The sequence below is a fragment of the Heptranchias perlo genome, unplaced genomic scaffold (genome assembly GCF_035084215.1).
Source record: "Heptranchias perlo isolate sHepPer1 unplaced genomic scaffold, sHepPer1.hap1 HAP1_SCAFFOLD_54, whole genome shotgun sequence".
In the NCBI taxonomy this organism is placed as follows: domain Eukaryota; kingdom Metazoa; phylum Chordata; class Chondrichthyes; order Hexanchiformes; family Hexanchidae; genus Heptranchias; species Heptranchias perlo.
This window is the reverse complement of record NW_027139559.1, coordinates 1,256,093-1,275,985: the sequence shown is the minus strand read 5'-3', so window position 1 is coordinate 1,275,985 and position 19,893 is coordinate 1,256,093. Positions and strand designations below refer to the sequence as shown.

At 45.3% G+C, this 19,893-nt stretch overlaps 1 non-coding gene across 1 annotated transcript; it reads right to left on the bottom strand.

Annotated features, from left to right (window-relative positions):
* Positions 1 to 11,240: 11,240 nt before the first annotated feature.
* Positions 11,241 to 11,313, bottom strand: trnat-ugu (transfer RNA threonine (anticodon UGU)). Its single transcript has one exon. It is a non-coding gene; the product is annotated as a tRNA-Thr (tRNA).
* Between the last annotated feature and the right edge of the window lie 8,580 nt (positions 11,314 to 19,893).

Below are 19,893 nucleotides of genomic sequence, written 5' to 3'. Positions count from 1 at the left end.
CAAATGGCCACAAATCGATCAAAGGTGAAAGTGACGGTGAACCAGACAGAACAGTCTGTGGCTGCACAAAGCAGGACGGCGTGGATATTACACACGCGGATGTCGGTCAGGAAAAGAAATTGTTCGGAATATGCAATCGGAATCTGTCTCAATATCAGATCGATGATAACGACCAGTAGATCCGCCGCTGCCATGGCCACCAGGTACCGAGTGACACATTTGGAGAGGCCGCACTTTCCTCGGGACAGGATCACAATCGTCACTAAGTTAACTGTAAGGAAGGGAAATAAACAGGGACATTATACATCAGGCTGGGAGCAAAAGCAACAGTTTGATGGAGTTCGGGGTGAAATTTGTTGGTTTGTTACTGCATCCAGTGATGGATCTGATCGTTATACTTGTGATATGGCTTTCAACTGGAGACAGAGTTTAAATATAATAATAGTGATTGGACTGGGAAATAGAGAAACAAACAGGGATTTCTGCTGGAATCAGGAGTGGATTGAGAACTAAATAAAAGAACGGAATTAAATTACACATGAAAGATAATCGGTTTCCAATGAATCACATCCCCCTGTAAATATTGATAGAGCCTTTGATCCACGTGTAAATATTAATACAATCCGTGATTCCAAAGTAAACTTTGTCATAATCTGTGGACCCACTTGTCAACATCGTACCGTCACTTTAACTCTTGTCGATATGGCCACAGATTCTCGGCGCCACGATAAACATTCGGGAATTCCATAGATCCAACTTTAATTATTGGTAAATTCTCCGGATCCCGTGTTAATGTGGTATAGTCCCTGAAAGTTTGTTACAGTCACTAATTCCCCAATTAATGTTGATCTTTCCATTCAGTCTCCAGACCGTGTCAGTCTGGACAAGGATCAATGGACAGTGTCAATATTTCATGCAGTAAAATAATGTTAGAGCACACAAGAAGGACACTGGGCCCACCGTGCCCGTGCCGGCTCTTTTAAAGACTTACCCAGTTAGTCCCACTCCCCTGCTCTTTCCGTATAACCCTGAAAATGTTTCCTTTACAAGTGTATGTCCAATTACCTTTTGAAAGCTACTGTTGAATCTTCTTCCACCACCTTTCAGACAATGCATTCCAGATCATAACAAGTCGCTGCATAAAAAAAAAATCTCCTCATCTCCCCCTGCTTCATTTCCCAATGATCTTAAATCCGTTCCTTTGGTTACCGACCCTTCTGCCAGTGGATACAGTTTCTACTTTTTTAATCTCTCAAAACCCCTCATTATTTTGAACACCTTTATTAAATCTCCTCATGGCTTTTTTCTGCTCTAAGTGAACAATCCCAGCTTCTCTAGTCTCTCCACATAATGAAACCCTTTATCCCTGCTACCATTTTAGCAAATGGCCTCTGCACTCTTTCTTTGACTAACTTTCTAAAGTATGGTTCCCAGAATTGGGCACAATAATCCAGCTGAGGCCGAACGAAGCAGTGGCAGAGCGTTTACATATTCAGGCAGACGCCAGAATGCGTCAGTGTTTACATGCATGGGTGAGTCAATATTTACAGGGTTACCAGGGAGCGTGCCCATTCAGGAAAACCCCGTTTGCGTTGATATTCTACAGATTCTGTAACAATAATTCAATGCAAACCTAGGACACAGGACCAGGAGTGGGCCATTCAGCCGCTCGAGTCTGTTCACCATCCAATTAGTTCATGGCTGATCTGCATCTCAACACCTTTTAAACCCCTTTTGATCCATATAATTTGTTAATAAACAAAAGGCTATCGATTTCATTCTCGAAAATGTCAATTGATCCAATACACACAGCCGTTTGGGGAAGAGTGTTCAAGGTTTCCACTACCCGTTGGGTCAAAAAGTGCCTCCTGATTTCGCTGCGAAATGGAATAATTTGCCCTCTACTTTTGGATTCCCCCAGAATAGAAAAAAATTGTCGGAATCTACGCGATTCAATCCATTTATGACTTTAAACACGTCGATTAGATAACTTTTGAGATTTTAAACTGAAGGGAATACAAAAAAGTTTATGCATCCCACAAGTACTGACACGCACAAAGGAACATCCAGTAAAGAGTGAGAATCACTTGAGAATAACGTATAATTAATGACACACAAATAGAAAGATCCAGCAAATACTGACACAACCGAGACTCCAGGATGGTATGTTGCCTCCCTGGTGCAAGGGTTAAGGATGTCTCGGAGCGGCTGCAGGACATTCTGGAGGGGGAGGGTGAACAGCCAGTTGTCGTGGTGCATATGGGCACCAACGATATAGGTAAAAAACGGGATGAGGTCCTACAAGCTGAATTTAGGGAGTTAGGAGTTAAACTAAAGAGTAGGACCTCAAAGGTAGTAATCTCAGGATTGCTACCAGTGCCACGGGCAAGTCAGAGTAGGAATGGCAGGATATCTAAGATGAATACGTGGCTTGAGAGATGGTGCAAGAGGGAGGGATTCAAATTCCTGGGCCATTGGAACCGGTTCTGGGGGAGGTGGGACCAGTTCAAATTGGACGTTCTGCATCTGGGCATGACTGGAACCAATGTCCTAGGGGGAGTGTTTGCCAGTGCTGTTGGGGAGGGTTTAAACCAATGTGGCAGGGGGATGGGAACCGATGCAGGAAGTCAGTGGGAAATAAAATGGTGACAGAAACAAAAGGCAGTAAGGGAGAGTGTACATAACATGACCGGACAGATGGTCTGAGAAAGCAGGGCAAAGACCAAGGGAAGTCTAGATTAAACTGCATTTATTTCAATGCAAGAAGTCTGATGGGCAAGGCAGATGAACTCAGGGCATGGATTGGTACATGGGACTGGGATGTTATAGCTATGACTGAAACATGGATAAGGGAGGGGCAGGACTGGCAGCTCAATGTTCCAGGGTACAGATGCTATAGGAAAGATAGAGCAGGAGGTAAGAGAGGAGGGGGAGTTGCGTTCTTGATTAGGGAGAACATCACGGCAGTAGTGAGAGGGGATATATCCGAGGGTTTGCCCACTGAGTCTATATGGGTAGAACTGAAAAATATGAAGGGAGAGTTCACTTTGATAGGATTGTACTACAGACCCCGAAATAGTCAACGGGAAATTGAGGAGCAAATATGTCAGGAGATTACAGACAGTTGCAAGAAAAATAGGGTGGTAATAGTAGGGGACTTTAACTTTCCCAACATTGACTGGGACAGCCATAGCATTAGGGGCTTGGATGGAGAGAAATTTGTTGAGTGTATTCAGGAGGAATTTCTCATTCAGTATGTGGATGGCCCGACGAGAGAGGGGGCAAAACTTGACCTCCTCTTGGGAAATAAGGAAGGGCAGGTGACAGAAGTGTTCGTGAGGGATCACTTTGGGACAAGTGAACATAATTCCATTAGTTTTAAGATAGCTATGGAGAAGGATAGGTCTGGCCCAAAAGTTAAAATTCTAAATTGGGGAAAGGCCAATTTTGATGGTATTAGACAGGAACTTTCAGAAGTTGATTGGGAGAGTCTGTTGGCAGGCAAAGGGACGTCTGGTAAGTGGGAGGCTTTCAAAAGTGTGTTAACCAGGGTTCAGGGTAAGCACATTCCTTATAAAGTGAAGGGCAAGGCTGGTAGAAGTAGGGAACCTTGGATGACTCGGGAGATTGAGGCACTAGTCAAAAAGAAGAAGGAGGCATATGACATGCATAAGCAGCTGGGATCAAGTGGATCCCTTGAAGAGTATAGAGATTGCCGGAGTAGAGTTAAGAGAGAAATCAGGAGGGCAAAAAGGGGATATGAGATTGCTTTGGCAGATCAGGCAAAGGTGAATCCAAAGAGCTTCTACAAATACATAAAGGGCAAAAGGGTAACTCGGGAGAGAGTAGGGCCTCTTAAGGATCAACAAGCTCATCGGTGTGCGGAACCACAAGAGATGGGTGAGATCCTGAATGAATATTTCACATCGGTATTTACGGTTGAGAAAGGCATGGATGTTAGGGAACTTGGGGAAATAAATAGTGATGTCTTGAGGAGTGTACATATTACAGAGAGGGAGGTGCTGGAAGTCTTAACGCGCATCAAGGTAGATAAATCTCCGGGACCTGATGAAATGTATCCCAGGACGTTATGGGAGGTTAGGGAGGAAATTGCGGGTCCCCCAGCAGAGATATTTGAATCATCCACCGCGACAGGTGAGGTGCCTGAAGATTGGAGGGTAGCAAATGTTGTGCCTTTGTTTAAGAAGGGCGGCAGGGAAAAGCCTGGGAACTACAGACCAGTGAGCCTGACATCTGTAGTGGGTAAGTTGTTAGAGGGTATTCTGAGGGACAGGATCTGCAGGCATTTGGAGAGGCAGGGACTAATTAAGAACAGTCAGCATGGATTTGTGAGAGGAAAATCATGTCTCACTAATTTGATTGAGTTTTTTGAAGGGGTAACCAAGAAGATAGATGAGGGCTGTGCAGTAGACGTGGTCTACATGGACTTCAGCAAAGCATTTGACAAGGTACCGCATGGTAGGTTGTTACATAAGGTTAAATCTCATGGGATCCAATGTGAGGTAGCCAATTGGATACAAAATTGGCTTGAAGACAGAAGACAGAGGGTGGTTGTAGAGGGTTGTTTTTCAAACTGGATGCCTGTGTCCAGCGGTGTGCCTCAGGGATCGGTGCTGGGTCCGCTGTTATTTGTTATTTATATTAATGATTTGGATGAGAATTTAGGAGGCATGGTTAGTAAGTTTGCAGATGAAACCAAGATTGGTGGCATTGTGGACAGTGAAGAAGGTTATCTAGGATTGCAACGGGATCTTGATAAATTGGGCCAGTGGGCCGATGAATGGCAGATGGAGTTTAATTTAGATAAATGTGAGGTGATGCATTTTGGTAGATCGAATCGGGCCAGGACCTACTCCGTTAATGGTAGGGCGTTGGGGAGAGTTATGGAACAAAGAGTTCTGGGAGTACAGATTCATAGCTCCTTGAAAGTGTAGTCACAGTTGGATAGGGTGGTGAAGAAGGCATTCGGCATGCTTGGTTTCATTGGTCAGAACATTGAATGCAGGAGTTGGGATGTCTTGTTGAAGTTGTACAGGGCATTGGTGAGGCCACACTTGGAGTACTGTGTACAGTTCTGGTCACCCTATTATAGAAAGGATATTATTAAACTAGAAAGAGTGCAGAAAAGATTTACTAGGATGCTACCGGGACTTGATGGTTTGACTTACAGGGAGAGGTTGGACAGACTGGGACTTTTTTCCCTGGAGAGTAGGAGGTTAAGGGGTGATCTTATAGAAGTCTATAAAATAATGAGGGGCATAGATAAGGTCGATAGTCAAAATCTTTTCCCAAATGTAGGGGAGTCTATAACGAGGGGGCACAGATTTAAGGTGAGAGGGGAGAGACACAAAAGGGTCCAGAGGGGCAATTTTTTCACTCAAAGGGTGGTGAGTGTCTGGAACGAGCTGCCAGAGGCAGTAGTAGAGGCGGGTACAATTTTGTCTTTTAAAAAGCATTTGGACAGTTACATGGGTAAGATGGGTATCGAGGGATATGGGCCAAGTGCAGGCAATTGGGACTAGCTTAGTGGTATAAACTGGGCGACATGGACATGTTGGACCGAAGGGCCTGTTTCCATGTTGTAACTTCTATGATTCTATGATTCTATAATATAGATGACTTGAAATAGTTAGTGCTCAACTTGACATTGCTGTACATCGGATTAGAAAATGAGATTGGATGAACAGAAGTGGCCTGAAAGGCTGGGTGGTCTGCTGTGCGTTGCTGCGATTTATACATTGTCTGTGCAGTAGTATTCGTGGTTCCCTGTTGTTTGAGGGGTATAATGTTGGCTTCGGGCGGTTTAACTGGTTGTGTGTGTGAGCGGTCCCGGGTTCAAATCCCAATTAAATACGGCTGTACCCCTACTTACAGTGAAAATTGACTCAATTCCTGATCCTGTTTCAGAGGACAGAATGCCGAGGTTTCGTCAACGCTACGCACGTGGAGAAAAGAAAATATCCCAATTCACGCGAAGTCATGAACGGAGATGAAAATGCTCCTGCATTGGTCGGGAATCAAACCCCAGCTTCCTGTGCGGCAGGCAAAAATTCGACAACGAAAACACCAATGTCCGAACGGCAGTTGTCTGCTTGGAAACTTGTCTGAAAGAACAGACAGTCTCACAGGCCGCAAATGACACTGTTTGCTGGGCACACTAATCGTGGGCGGCTCTAGTGGCGCAATCGGTTGGCGCGCGGTACTGAAAAAACAGTATCAGATTCGAGCAAATGCCGAGGTTGTGAATTCGAACCTCACCTGGAGCAGATTTACCTTTTGCTTCTGAACATTTCCACCGGAGCTGGTATGTTTCATGAAGCATCTCCTTCTTCGTGTTTTCATGTGGGCACTTGGGGTCCTCTGGCCGGCCGTATCGCAATAGCAGGTGTGAGTTTATTTGTAAATAGGCAGGAGAGGGGGCGATTCGCGACAGCATGAAATGGGAAAGGAGGCGGCACGAGATCTTTCAATCTGAAGAACCGAACACACAATTCTTCTTTTCGTGAAACAGACATTTTTCTGTTTGAAGTGTCGTGTAGGAAAATTCGGATTTATTTGCTCGAATAAATTAAATACTTTTTATCCCCCACCCTCTCCTTGCAGACACTTCCAGCATCATCTCCGTGGGCGGTCGAATGCAGAGACATTCAGCGCTACAAATCAATCCGTTCTGCCTCTTACCGAAACTCGGGAACAATGTGAACCATTTCAGCCTCTCAGATGCCGATGTCGCCAATTTCATCTGGTGCTGCAAGAACCCCTGGTCATTTCACAGTCACTGAATTTCGTTTCACTTTCGCCAAAGTTTACTCCAAGAGAGAACAACGAAACATAAAGGAAAAGTGAGCGTTTCGTCATTGGTGGCAAAGCAAAATCGCTGCTTTCATTCCATCCACCGTTGACATTCCTTCAGGCTTTGAACCTTCTGCAATCTGCAATTTTTTCACATGACCAGGGACGAGAAACAAGTTGAATGTGAAAGTGGGAGCAACAAACTGGATCAAGCGGATAGGCGGGGCAGGATATTGCAAAACAATCAGCCAAGCCACCAGGAGCGGGTCAGCTGTTACATAAGAACATAAGAAATAGTTGCAGGAGTCGGACTTTCGGCCCCTCGAGCCTGCTCCGCCATTCAATAAGGTCATGGCTGATCTTCGATCTCGAATCCATCTTCCCGCCCGATCCGCTTTTTCATGCACCACACTAAAAACAGAAGAATGTCTATTTCACCAAAAGAAGAATTGTGATTTCGGTTCTTTCGGTTTAAAGACGTCGTGCCGCCTCCTTTTACATTTCATGCTGTCGCTAATCGCCCCTCTCCCGCCTATTAACAAATAAACTCAGACCTGCTATTGAAATAAGGCCGGCCAGAGGACCCTAAGTCCTCACATGAGAACACGAAGAAGGAGATGCTTCATGGAACACACCAGCGGTACCTTCAGATCCGGTGGAAATGTTCAGAAGCAAAAGACTCAAACATTCAAGGTGAGGCACGAACTCACAAGGTCGGCATTTCTCGAGCCCTGATACTGTTATTTCAATACCCGCGTCAACCGATTTTGCGACTGGAATCACGTCAGAGTAATAATCTCATCAAACACTCTCATTTTCGGCCTGTAAGATTGTCTGTTCTTTCAGGTCGGTTCCCAAATGGACACATGGCGGCACCTACCCGCTTGGGCTTTGGTGTTTTATTGGTCGAATTCTTGCCTGCCACACAGGAAGCGGGGGCTCGATGACCGCCCAATGCAGGAGCATTTTCATTCTGCATTCATGACACCGCGTGAATTGCGATAATTTCATATTCAGCTTCAATCTGCACAACATCTTGAGACATTTTCTTTTCTCCAGTTGTGTTGCGTTTTCTTAACCTCGGCTTCTCTGCGCAAAGAGTGGGAGACGTTTGAAACGCTCTTCTGCAGATAATAGTTGATGGTAGCTCACTTGTGAATGTTAAATCTGAGATTGATCGATTTCTGTGAACCAAGGGAATTAAGGGATATCGTGCTAAGCCGGGTATATGGAGTTAGGTCACAGGTCAACCATGATCTCATTGAATGGTGGAACAGGCTCGACGTGCTAAATGCCACTGCCACTTGCTGCCTCCTGATATGCGCCACCTTCTTCTGCCAAAAAACGGGACGTGTGTCTGGATGATGTGCCTGTCATGGTAAAATAGCTGCCAGTGTGTGTGGCCTGTGAGTTGTGGGTGGACGGCTTGCAACAGTGGTAATGTGTAAGGGTGAGAGGAAGCCTCTGGTTACAAGAGTTGAATACTGATGGAAAGAGTTTGTTGGTATGTGGGGGATGGTGGGTGTATTGCGTGGTTCAGCTTGTAGGAGATGCCACTTGAGAGTTGACCTCACTCACCTTGACGACTCATATCAAAGCATTGAACTTCTTCCTGCAATGTATCCAAGTCTATGATGCTGTGGGACTGGCATTGACTTCGTCCCCCGCTGCCTCCCGCTGTCTTTTGGATATATGTCTGGACGCCTCTTGCCCCCCGACCCCCTCCAACCCTCGGGGATATCGAATGTCCCTCCTTCTGTCCACCTCTTGCACCAAGGTCTCTCAGCACCAGCAGGGAACCTTGGTGCATGCACTCTCCAGGCCTGGTACCAACTCAGATCGGCAGATTGGTGAGATCTGGCATGCAGATTGAAGGATGTGAGATTTAGTTGTTTTCAACCTTTGTTCAGTGTTTAAAGATAACTCATCATGTGTAAACATAGGGATGGAACCTGCATCTGTGTTTTACGTGTGCGATGTCTCATCTCAGTTCAGATTCCGTGCAGACAGTGGACTGTTATTTTCGCCAAATAAGAGGTACCAGCTGTCTTTGAGAGATCTCGAAGAAACAACCTCCCTTTAAGCGATTGTGCTCCCTCTGGTGGTGGAAAGCGCGTGTTGCATTGATTCCAAGTGCAAGGCCGAGAATGGAACGCTGATTGCAGGTGAGTCTTCCGTCCAGCGAATCTTGCGTCCAGCCAGCGCAAGGCTCATTGGGCGAGGAGAAACAGCGCATCACGCTACCCACGGCCAAAAACCGCCCTTATCCAATTTTCCCCCCAAACATTTCCTTCGTGCGCCAGTCGACTGGATCCGATATGGTACCTGGAACTTGGGGCCACAGGAAGAAAGATTGCATTTTAATATATTGAACAGGGCTCCGGGGAGAACGAATCACCTTTAAAGACGCAGACCAGGTGATTGGATCAGTTCGAGTTTTGACCTTCGTAATATTTTCCTTCCTTATTTTTAACTTCTTCAGATACAAACTGATCAGAAAACTGACAACTGAACTCTCAATGAATGTTCGATAAATCTGTCACTCAAAATAACCAATGTTACAACTAAAGAAATAAAACGGATTGAGACGGTTTACTTCACTTCACTGAAACGTCTAATTCCGGTTAAACCGACGCGGCGGAGTCACAGCAGCTCATCGCTGATCTGCACCTCAACTCCATTTAGCGAAATAGAAACTGGAAATCTCATGTTTCGAGACGCGTTTGCTGATTTCCTGAAAAATGATTATCACTAAAACAGCAAAACATTCCCTGCCCTGATTAAACACACAGCAAGGGGATGTGTCGAATACATAGCATGAAACCCGCGATTTTTTGTTACACGGATAGAATCCCGTGCTCAATATTAACATTAACACTGAGCGCCAGGTCTGGATCTGACCCGTTTACCCCGTGGTGCGGGACCCCGTCCGCGTTTATATTTCCCAAAAAAAGAAAATCAGAAACTAATTATCTCACCCAGCAGAATTGGGAATTGTTCGCATTTTACAGGACAGGATGAGGCCACTCGGCCCGTCTGGCTTGGACAGTAAATTCTGTTCACAATCTCCGCTCTGTGTCTTTCTCCGTGTATATTTTTAGTTTACTGATTTGATATCCATTTTATGTCTCCTCTCTCTATTTTGCAGACCGGGTGGCAAAGAGATTCGCTTTGGAGGCTAAACATTTCGATCAAAGATTTGAACATTGTTTATTCTGATTGTAGGTTTCTCGGAGACCCAGCGGGAGTTCGGTTGTCAGTTTCCTGATCAGTCGGAAACAGTAGAGCCAACTTGTTACAAGAAAGAAAACAATAAATGAACAACATCAATAAAGTGAAAGGAAGTGAAAGATGCAAACAGAGTCTTAACCACCCTGCCCCGGGTTCAAGATCTTTTGCTGAAACTTTGCAGCAGCGGCCGCGTGGCCTAATGGATAACGCGTCTGACTTCGGTATTGATCGGGGTGTTATCAGAAGATTGCAGGTTTCAGTCTGACCGCGGTCGTTTTTACAATCCTTCCAACGTGTGCCGTTACTGTTTCATCCCCGGTCGTTCTTGCAGTAACTGACCTCTTTGAACGGAAATCCGTAAATATCTTTCCTTACAGAAGTTGGCCCGACACATTCAACATTCTCGGTCACGGTGCTCTGGCAGGACATAGTTAAAAGTGACTTTATTTCTACTGTTTGGATTCAGAAATGGTCGAATAATCCATTCTGCTCTTTACGTGTGGGTCCGAATCCCATCCGTGTCGTATTTGTATTGAACTTTTGTTGCGGCCCTACGTAAGTTTTGGAGAATGAAAATGGGCTTCAATGATATTGCTATCAATCCGACACCGGTGTTTTAAGTCTGTGTCCCAGGATTGTTCATATTTTGTTTAAATGGAGAGGGACAATTGGAATTTTACACCTGCTGTAATGGGCTAAAGGTCGAGTAGAGAGGACGGATCGGAGATAGATCTCTCTGTCCTTCCTTGCTGCCTCTGGGGTTTGCAGCGAATGAAAGATTAACGGGAAAAGCAAATGAAAAGGGAGATGGCCAGAAGCGCTCCCGCGGTATTGGTCTGTGTTTAATCTCCACCATGAATGTTTAGCTCTACCCTAGAATCAGTTTGTCCAACGTCCTCACAGAAAGATTCGTTCCCTCCTGTCTAATTGATTGGGGAAAATACAGAATATCAGCGAACAGCTGAATTTTTATATTTAATGGAAATATTAAGGAGCAGGGGGCACTTTAACCTCACGGAGATGATTCGTTGCAATTGTAAACCCGTGGATGGGAATCTCCGGAACGAATTTAACTCGGCAGTCAACACAGAGAGGCTGGGAAGTGAACCAAGGGGTTCTGCAAGTAACAAATGTGGAGGAGGAAACGGGTGGAAAAATGGGAGCAACAAAACATGGAGACAAACAACATAAGCTAAAGGCACCGCTGCGATTCGAACCCAGGATCCCCTGTTTACAAGACAGGTGCTTTAACCACTGAGCCACGGCGCCACATTTGCGCGGCTCTTTCCCAACGTTATGGCATTGATACCTGTGCCAAGAGACTTTGTTGAGTCTCTTCCTTCAATGCGTCTGCGCAATAACATCGATATTTTGTTCATCGGTCTCTGCATGAGAAACCATGGATATCAGTAATGACCTTCTCTTCCTTATCCCCTGTCAGTACATCATATATCTAGCCCTATTCATCATGTTGTATTCCCACACTCTCTCCACACTATCTGGTCTGATCCTATTACATTTCTCATCTCTTCCCACGAAATGTTGGTGAGTAATGTCTGTGATGCACCAGGTCCTGACCTCCTCCTGTGGGTGACCTCCCACAACGACTGCACAATAGTTTAAAGTGTGTGTGTTTTACATTAGGAAATGTGTACCAGCGCTAGTCTACCTAGTGTACCTATTCTCACACAAACGGCAATGTGGCTTCAGAGCATATAGATTTTAGAAAATCTTACTTGATGAGACAAGTTGTACATTCAAAATTTGGTGAAGAGAGGCTGATATTGTTCACTTGAAATAATTAGTGTACAACTCGATGGTGCTGAACATCGGAATAGAAAGCGAGACTGGATGGGCAGGAACCGTCTGAAAGGATGGCTCATCGGCTGTGGGTGGTGGCGAAATTTTTCAGTGGCTGTGTGTTTCAATTGCCAGCGATTCGTTGGTCGAGGGGTGTAAATCTCGTTTTGGGCCTTTCATTGATTGATAGTTGAGAAATCCGCGTTTCGAATACTTGCTAAACCTCACTCTGCTTTTGATCTCAGTCAATAATCATCAAATCGCTTCTCTCAGAGTTGTGGATGGCAGAAGCGCCTTTTTCCTAAGAAAGAAGGCGGTGATGGAAAGAAGGAAGGAAAGCAGGAGAGAGAAACAAAAACGATTGAAAAGAAACAAAATGTTGCACCTGAGAGAAAGAGAGTGAGAAGGCAGGAGAGAAAGCTGAGAGGCTGAAGTTTGTGACTTTTCTCAGTCATTTCTTGCTGCCTCATACTTCATTTGCCGTTATTGTCCAATTGCAAGTGATTGCGGCGCGATTAATGACGTAAATACAGCGAATTCGGCATCACGGTTGACGGCAACGGTGGGCTGAGCGACGAAAACAACTTTTATTGTTGAATCGAGTCATCCGGACGAGCGGCGCAAATGTTCCAGAAATTATGGGCAATTCACCCCATCCCGTATCTCACTTGCTGCAACATTCACCTATCGACAATGGCGCACGCCGTGAATGCATCATTGTGGCTCGAGGTCCCAGCAATTGTAGGATTATAATGAAAGTGAAATAATTCTGATCCGTCAAAATTTCGGCCTTGTTCCACTGCGGGTTCCAACAGCCTTCTCTGTCCCTGCTCTGTCCACTTTTCCCAGTTATTCACACAGAAAATGAGCCTGGTCCAGTATTGTAACAACTTGGTGAAAGAGAAAATCTGTCTTCTTCACCCGGCGAGAACAAGCGTCGTAACAGCGAACAAAACCAAATGGTGGCCGAGCACAGGCCTGGAGATCTCAGTGAACCAGCCGTCGGTGACATTAACCTCCCGATCAGGTCAATAAACAGCAGACAGTTGTTTCTATCTCTCTGCCTGGTGCTGAATCCAGATATAAACGGTGGTCCCTGGGGCAACTGGTGAAAGCAGAGGGAAACCGATCAGGGAGAAAACAGTGTCGGCGACCGAGACCAGACCGGGATCCCGAGCCACACGGGCTGGATCCAATCACTGAGCAGCTCATCGATTCAACCACCTTCGCGCTTCACTCTCGGATCAGTTTCACCAAAACTACTTCCTGTTTCTGGGTCAAATTCAATCTGATCGAGCGGATCAAAAACAAAAATCGAACTCATATTTCTCCAGTAGCGCAGTCGGCAAGATCTGGTTCCAGATCATATTCCTGATTCTTGGAACACTAATCCCTGACTCGCCATCACGGGATGCAAAGACAATGCTGATTGAACAGCAAAAACTGACGGTTTTCAATAAAGTCCCGAGGACGAGATTTACTGCAGCGCTCACTGAAACCTCTGTGGGGAAACACCGTGGGATTTAGAGGAGTCCTCAAAATATTAAGGAACCGGATTTCAGTGAACACTCGGGAATGCGCTCCCAATATTTCTCAGTGACTTGGATGAAGGTTTAGAGAGTTGTATATCCAAGTTTGCAGATGACAGTAAGATCGGAGGCACAGTTACCTGTGTGGATGGGATCAGGACGTTATAAAGGGACAGAGACAGATTAAGTGACTCGCAAAACTGTGTTAACTGGAGTTGAATGTGGGGAGGTGTGAGGTAATTCACTTTGGATCAAATCAATCGGAAAAAGTTCTAAATGTCGAGATATTAGGAACAGTGGAGGAGCAAAGGGATTTGTGTGTCCATGTACACAAATCACTAAAATCTAGTGGACAATACAAAACGTAATTGGATGTTGGCCTTTATCTTAAGGGGACTGGAATACAAAGAGGAGGAAGTTATGCTTCAGTTGCATAGAGCCTTGGTCAGACTACATCTAGAGAACTGCGTTCAGTTCTGGGCACCGAGCGTCAGGAAGGATATATTGGCCTTGGAGGGGGTGCAGAATCATTCCTGGTCTTAAATGGTTAAATTATGAGGACAGGTTGTATACACTTGGATGGTGTTTCCTTCAGTTTGAAAGGTTGATCTGATTGAGGTATTCAGAATAATAAAACGATTCGGAAGAGTCGATACAGAGAAGCTATTTCCTCTGGTGGTGGTGGGGTGGGGCGGGGCATAAAATTAGATCTCGGATTTTCACGGTGAAATCAGGAAGCACTTTATTACGTTGCACTTACAGACAACAATGTAGTTTCTTACCTCATACATTCTGCAAAGCCTTACTTGATAATGCATGTCGCACATTGAAAACGATTTTGGTAAAGAAGGCCTGATAGTGTCGGCTTGAAATAGATAGTGTACAAGATGGACTTGGATGGACAGGGCAGAATTTCCAAGTGTGCAGATGAAACGAAACTCGACAATGTGGTAAACAATTGGAAATATATTAACAGACTTCAGGACGATATTGGCAGGCTGATGAAATGGCCAGACACATGGCAAATGTAATTTTACTCAAAGAGGTGTGAAGTGATACATTTTGTTCTGAAGAATGAGGAGAGGCAATATAAATAAGTGGTACAATTTTAAATCGGGTGCAGGACCATAGAGATCTGGGGGTTTAGGTTATCAAATCTTTGAAAGTGACAGAAAAAGATGAGACGGCTGTAAAATCAGCAAATGGGATCCTTGGCTTTGGAAATAGAGCCATAGAGTACAAAATAAAGGAAGTTATGCTGAACTTTTAAAAAAATACTGGTTAGGCCTCAGCTGGAGCATTGTGTTCAATGATTGGCACCACATTCTAGGAAGGATATCAAGGCTTTCGAGAGGGTGTAGGAGAGATTTGCAAAAAAGGTACCGGTTATGAGGGACTTCAGTTATGTGTGGAGATTGGAGAAGCTGAGATTTTTCTCCTTAGAGCAGAGAAGGTTAAGAGGAGATTTGACAGAATATAAACAATCCAGGGACACAGACTTAAACCACCGGTGTCGGATTGATAATAATAGCATTCAAGCCCATTTTGATTGTGCAAAACTTAAGTAAGGCTGCATCAAAAGTTCAATACAATAAGTACACGGATGGGATTCGGACCCAGACAGAAAGAGCACAATGGATTAGCCGACCATTTCTGAATCCAAACAGTAGAAATAAGGTCACGTTTACTTCATGTCATGCCCGTGCACCCAGATCGACAATATTGAAAATGTCGGGTCAACTTCTGTAACCACAGGAATTTACGGATTTCCGTTCCATCCGACTGTTCGAAACGGTCGGGTGCAAAACAGTGATGGCGCACGGTGGACACAATCTCAACCATCGAGTAAAACGACCGTGAACCGACAATCGTCTGATAATATCACGATTAATTCTGAAGTTAGACGCCTTATCCATTAGGCCACGCGATCCATCGTGGACTCGTTCTCCAAATGAAGTTAAATCCTGGGCAGGGGTGGTTCAGACTCTGCTTGTATCTTTCACTTCCTTTCACTTTATTGCTGTTGTTCATTTATTGTTTTCTCTCTTGCAGCAAATTGCCTTACTGTTTCCGACTCATCCGGAAACTGAGAACTGAACTCCCGCTGGATCTCCGAGAAACCTACAATCAGAATAAACAATGTTCAAATATTTGATCAAAATGTTCAGCCTCCAAAGCGAATCTCTTTCGCAATCTGTCTGCAAAATAGAGAGAGGTGAAATAAAATAAAAGTAAAATCGGTTAACTAAAAATGTACACGGAGAACAACACCGAGTGGAGATTGTGAACAGAATTTGCTATCCAAGCCTGACGGGCCGAGTGGCCTCATCCAGTCCTGTAAAATACGAACAATCCCCAATTCTGCTGGGTGTGATTATTATTTTCGTATTTTCTTTTTTTTGGTAAATATAAACGCGGACGTGGTCCCGCACCACGGGGTAAACGGGTCAGATCCAGACCTGGCGCTCAGTGTTAATGTTAATATTGAGCACGGGATTCTATCCGTGTAATAATAAAATCGCGGGTTTCTTGCTACACATTCGACACATCCCCGTGCTGTGTGTTTAATCAGGGCAGGAATGTTTTGCTGGTTTAGTGATATTTATTTCACAGGAAATTAGCAAACTCGTCTCGAAACATGATTTTTCCAGTGTTTATTTCGCTGAATGGAGTTGAGGTTCAGATCAGCGATGAGCTGCTGTGACTCCGCCGCGCCGGTTTAACCGGAATTGGACGTTTCAGTGAAGTGAATGAACCGTCGCAATCCGGTTTATTTCATTATTTATAACATTATTTGTTTTGAGTGACAGATTGATCGAAAATTCATTGAGACTTCAGTTGTCAGTTTTCTGATCAGTTGGAATCTGAAGAAGATAAAAAATAAGGAAAGGAAAACATGACAAAGGTCAAAACTCCGACTCATCCAATCACCTCCTCTCCGTCTTTGAAGGTGATTATTTCTCACTGGAGCCCTTTTCAACATTTATCCCTTCAGCCACATCGTGATAACAAATTATCTGGTCGTTGTAACATCACTGTGGTTGGGATCTTGCTGTGCGCATGATGGCTGCCTCGTTTCTTACATGTCAGCAGTGACTACACCTCAAAAAGTTCTTCATTGTCTGTAAAGCGCTTTTCGACGTCCGAGGTGGTAAATTGATCTATCGAAATGCAATATTTCTTCCCGCGGCCGCATGTGCCATGAACCATAACGAAATCCTGTCGACTGGCGCAAGCAGATAACGTTGGGGGAAAAATTGGAAAAGGGCCATTTCTGGGCGTAGGTCGCGTGATGCGCTGTTTCCCCATGCCCAATTCCCCTTGTCGAGGCAGGACGCAAGATTCGGCTGGCCGAAGACACACCTGCAATCAGCGTTCCATTCCGGGCCTTGGACGTGGAATCAATTCGCACTTTCCACCACCAGGGGAGCTAAATCTCTTGAAGGGAAGATGTTTCTTCGAAATCTCTCAAAGGTCGCTGGTACCTGTTATTTGCTGAAAATATCAATCTACTGTCTGCACGGAGTCTGAACTGAGATCAGACATCGCACACGTAAAACACAGATGCAGGTTCCAGCGTTATATTCACACGCCGATGAGTTATGTTAAAACATTGAATAAATGTTGTCCAAAACTAAATCTCACATCCTCCAATCTGCACGCCAGATCTCACCAATCTGCCGATCTGAGTTGGTACCAGGCCTAGAAAGTGAATGCAGCAATGTTCTCTGCTGATGCTGACAGACCTTGGTGCAAGAGGTGGACAGAATGAGGGACATCCTATATCCCCAGGGGGAGGGTGGTGGTCGGGGGTGGGGGGTGCAAGAGGCCTCCAGACATATACCAAAAGACAGCGGGAGGCAGCGGGGGACGAAGTCAATGCCAGTCCCACAGCATCATAGACTTGGCTACAGTGCAGAAACAGTTCAATGCTTTGATATGAATCGTCAAGGTGAGTGAGGTCAAATTCAATTGGCATCTCCTACCAACTGCAACACGAAATACACCCAACATCCCCCACATACCAACAAATTCTTTCCATCAGTATTCAACTCTTGTGACCAGAGGCTTCCTCTCACCCTTACACATTACCACTGTTGCAAGCCGCACACCCACAACTCACAGGCCACACATACAGGCAGCTATTTAACCATGACAGGCACATCACCCAGACATAAGTCCGTTTTTTTGCAGGAGAAGGTGGCGCACATCAGGAGGCAGCAAGTGGCAGTGGCATTTAGCCCGTCGAGCCTGTTCCACCATTCACTGAGATCATGGTGGACATGTGACCTCATTCCACATACCCGGCTTAGCCCGATATCCCTTAATACCCTTGGTTCACAGAAATCTATCAATCTCAGATTTAACATTCACAAGTGAGCTACCATCAACTCCCATCTGCAGAAGAGCGTTTCAAACGTCTCCCAACCTTTGTGTATCGAAGCCGAGGTTAAGTTAACGCAACACACCTGGAGAAAAGAAAATGTCTCAAGATGTTGTGCAGATTGAAGCTGAATATGAAATTCTCCCAATTCACGCGTTGTCATGAATGCAGAATGAAAATGCTCCTTCATTGGGCGTTAATCGAACCCCCGCTTCCGTTGTGGCAGGCACGAATTCGACCAATAAAACGCCAATGCCCAAGAGGCAGGTGCCGCCATGTTTCGACTTGTAAACCTGCCTGAAAGAACATACAATCTTACAGGCCGAAAATGAGAGTGTTTGATGAGACTATTATTCTGACGTGGTTCCAGGAGCGGAATCGGTTTGCGTACGGTATTTAAATAACAGTATCAGGTTCGAGAAATGCCGAGGTTGTGAGTTCGCGCCTCACCTGGAATATTTGAGTCTTCTGCTTCTGAACATTTCCACCGGATTTGAAGGTACCGCTGGTGTGTTCCATGAAGCATCTCCTTCTTCGTGTTCTCATGTGGGCATTTAGGGTCCTCTGGCCGGCCTTATTGCAACAGCAGGTGTGAGTTTATTTGTTAATTGGCGGGAGAGGGGGCGATTGGCGACAGCATGAAATGTGAAAGGAGGCGGCACGAAATCTTTAAATCTAAAGAACCGAACACACAATTCTTCTTTTGGTCAAATAGACATTCTTCTGTTTTTAGTGTCGTGTAGGAAAATGGGGATCGGGCGGGAAGATGGAGTCGAGGTCGAAGATCAGCCCTGATCGCATTGAATGGCGGAGCAGGCTCGAGGGGCCGAAAGGCCTACTCCTGCAACTATTTCTTATGTTCTTATGACCCGCTCCTCCTTGCTTGGCTGTTTGTTTTGCAATATCCCGCCCCGCCTATCCGCTTGATCCAGTTTGTTGCTCCCACTTTCACATTCAACTTGTTTTTTCGACCCTGGTAATGTGAAAAAAATTGCGGAGCGCAGAAGGTTCATCGCCCGCTTGAAGATCAACGGTGGAAGGAATGAAAGCAACGATTTTGCTTCGCCACAAATGACGCAATGCTCAATTTTCCTTTATTTTTCGTTGTTCTCTCTTGGAGTCAACTTTGGGGAAAGTGAAGCGAACTTCAGTGACTGTAAAATCACCTGGGTTTCTTGCAGCACAAGATGAAATTGGCGACATCGGCATCTGAGAGGCTGAAATGGTTCACATTGTTCCCGAGTTTCGGTAAGAGGCAGCACGGATTGATTTGTAGCGCTGAATGTCTCTGCATTCTCCCGCCCACGGAGATGATGCTGGAAGTGTCTGCAAAGAGAGGGTGGGGGATAAAAAGTATCTAATTTATTCGAGCAAAGAAATCCGAATTTTCCGACACGACACTTCAAACAGAAGAATGCCTGTTTCACGAAAAGAAGAATTGTGTGTTCGGTTCTTTAGATTTAAAGATCTCGTGCCGCCTCCTTTTCCATTTCATGCTGTCGCGAATCGCCCCCTCTCCCGCCTATTTATAAATAAACTCACACCTGCTATTGCGATACGGCCGGCCAGAGGACCCCAAGTGCCCACATGTAAACACGAAGAAGGAGATGCTTCATGAAACATACCAGCTCCGGTGGAAATGTTCAGAAGCAAAAGGTAAAACTGCTCCAGGGGAAAATCGAACTCACAACTTCGAGCATTGCTCGAGTACCGCGCGCTAACCCATTGCGCCACAAGAGCCGCCCACGCTTCGTGTGCCCAGCAAACAGTGTCATTTGCGGCCTGTGAGACTGTCTGTTCTTTCAGACAAGTTTCCAAGTCGACACATGCAGCCAACTGCCGTTCGGACATTGGTGTTTTCGTTGTCGAATTTCTGCCTGCCGCACAGGAAGCTGGGGTTTGATTACCGTCCAATGCAGGAGCATTTTCATCGGCGTTCATGACATCGCGTGAATTGGGATACATTCATATTCAGCTTCAACCTGCTCAACATCTTAAGACATTTTCTTTTCTCCACGTGCGTTGCGTTGACGAAACCTCGGCATTCTGTCCTCTGAAACAGGATCTGGAATTAAGTCAATTTTCACTGTAAGTGGCGGTACAGCCGTACTTGATTGGGATTTGAACCCGGGACCG